Source organism: Cavia porcellus, unplaced genomic scaffold (genome assembly GCF_034190915.1).
Source record: "Cavia porcellus strain 051 isolate PalLab524CR breed Dunkin Hartley unplaced genomic scaffold, mCavPor4.1 scaffold_16, whole genome shotgun sequence".
In the NCBI taxonomy this organism is placed as follows: domain Eukaryota; kingdom Metazoa; phylum Chordata; class Mammalia; order Rodentia; family Caviidae; genus Cavia; species Cavia porcellus.
In genome coordinates this window covers 43,481,724-43,484,266 of record NW_026947499.1, presented here as the reverse complement: position 1 = coordinate 43,484,266, position 2,543 = coordinate 43,481,724, and the positions used below count along the sequence as shown (strand labels likewise).

Sequence of the window (2,543 nt, the reverse complement as noted above, 5' to 3'; positions counted from 1 at the left end):
TAACTGAAATACAGGGAGATTAAATAACATGTCAAACTTAATATAGCCTACAAATAACAAGAATAGGTTGCAAATTAGATCAATCTTGCCCCTGAGTCATCTTGTCTTAACAGACACTAATCCAGTGGTGGTGAGCCTACAGTAGGCATGCATCAGAGGCTATTTGTATCACTGATAATTCTAAAAGGTTCACCTTCATTGTATTATTCTATGCTTTGAAAATAATATAATTTCACAAATGGTGATTTCTAACAGACAGGTTTGCAGGTGATCCCTATTATCTGGTGATATATATGTAACAAATGTTTCACTGACATCTTCTAGAGCCAGTTCACTGGGTTTTACAAAAAATCACAAAGAGAAATTCTGAGACCCTCAGAAATTCTGAGACCAAATGGGCTAGTGATACAGGTTGAGTAATGGCCTCCAATGTTGTCCACATTCAATACCAATTGTCACTTTACATGACAGGGACTTTGCAGGTGTGACAGATTTAAGGACCTCAAGAGGGAAAATTATCTTGGATTATCCAAGAGCACCTAATACAATGACAAGTCCCCTTCAATATGGGTGCCTGAGAGTGAAGAATCAGAGAAGGGCTGTGACCAAGGAAAGAGGGAGCGGTGCTGGACCACAAGCCAAGGAAAACTCTCCTGAAACTTTAATTTTAGTATAACAAAGGACTTCTAAACTTCCAGAGCTGTGAAAATGGTCAGTTTGTATTGTTAAGCCTCTATGTTTATGATAAATTGTCACATAAATAAAAGAAAATCAGTACAAAGTATTACCTGTGCGAACATCAGAATCATCAAGAGTGTTGTCAATCAACTGACATCTTGCTCAGTATAGGACTGGAACATAATCCTGAAAGGCATAATCCTGCACTGAATAATTCCAGAGTTGAAATCCTGAAAGATCAACATCCCTTCCGTCTCAAATATAAAAAGAACAAAATCCCTAAGATGTAATTCTGGACAAAGTAATTTTAAAAATTCTTTAACAGGTTTCATTTTTAAAAGGAGATTTACTTGAGGAATATAAAAACACTTCAAAGTCCACTTTTACAATAAAATAGTTTATAATAACATAAGCTTTAAAAATCTTTGTCAATATATTTTGGCCATGTACTTTTCTATTAGTGCATTTAAATGTACCAAATGTTGGGCTACAGTGGGACATTTTCAGAAATCTGTAATATACCTTGATCCTCTCTATCTTCTGTATTACCTTCCCTTAGCTTTTCCTCTCTTGATCCCTTTGTCTGGTCTAATAATCTCACTTCTACTTTAATGTTGTGAATGTTAAGCTTAATTGCCAACTTCATTGGCTGGGAGCCATCTAGGAAATTAGTAAAGCCCTTGTCTGAGCGAGTCTAGGACAGTCATGAAAACATGACCTTGATGACTGTGTGTGGTTGCTTGCCCTTTACTCTCTAGCATGTTCCCATATTCTGCTAAGTGCCTTTTTAAGCAATACCTCTCTGAGATGGTGTTTCTACCTTAGACAAAGTGACAATGGACTGAATCCTTTGAAACCTTGAACCTAATAAACCTTTCCTCCTTTAAATTGTGACTGTTGAATAATTTTCGCAGCAACAAGAAATCTGTTTAATACATATGCCATTTTTTCTTTCTTCAATTTTACAAATTAGAGAAAACATGGATACTTGTCTTCCTGATTCTGACTTATTTCAAAAACATAGAGCACTTCACAAATATATATGCCCTCCTTGAACAGAGTTTATGTTAATCCTGTCTGTATCTTTCAGTTTTAGTATGTGTGTTGTGAGTTCAATAATATACATTTTTTGCAAGGCTAAGCTCTCAGATATACTAACAGATCAGCAGTTGCATAGATATAAACAGTTAGGAGCAGATGAACCATATCAATAAATAGGTCAAAAAGCAAAATGTGTAAATGCACTTTACTATGGTTGGTGTTTCCTGCTGTAGTTATCTGAAATGCTGTGAGAGACAATTTAAGTCTTTTGATGAAATCAATCAAAACCCAAAATGGGTTACCATTGCCTGTGCAGCCTAGGACCTCTGCAGGCCAGTGAGTCTGAAGTTCTGATATCTACCGCAGCAGTAGAAAGCTGTACCAGCTCCTAGGAGAGACTTCTTAACCTTTAGTGTGTGTCCTCTATGAATGATTGGATGGTGCCTCCAACAGTAAAAGAAGATCTTCACCTCCTCCTCTGCTCAGACTTATCCCTTATCTCCACAGGAAACATCGTCACAGATAAACCCCAAATAATAATAAGTATGGCCAAATAATAATAATGCTGGTTTTCTGGGTATTCCTTCTATCCTGCATGATACGACTACCCTGTGTAGAACTTGAAATGCACCTATTCTTTCCCCAGAATTATTGATTCAGCCCTTTTCTATATATTTTCTCCAATTGCAGTTAGGGCTTTTGATGTTTTTTTTTTTTTTGTTTGTTTTGTTTTGTTTTTTTTTTTGTTGTTTTTTTTTTTTTTTTTTTTTTTTTTTTTTTTTTTTTTTTGTCTTTTTCCTTTTTATCGGTACCAGGGATCAAAC

The 2,543-nt window shown here is 35.7% G+C and overlaps 1 non-coding gene across 1 annotated transcript; it reads right to left on the bottom strand.

Annotated features, from left to right (window-relative positions):
- Positions 1-1,692: 1,692 nt before the first annotated feature.
- Positions 1,693-1,802, bottom strand: LOC111754076 (U6 spliceosomal RNA). Its single transcript, XR_002788802.2, has one exon. It is a non-coding gene; the product is annotated as a U6 spliceosomal RNA (small nuclear RNA).
- Between the last annotated feature and the right edge of the window lie 741 nt (positions 1,803-2,543).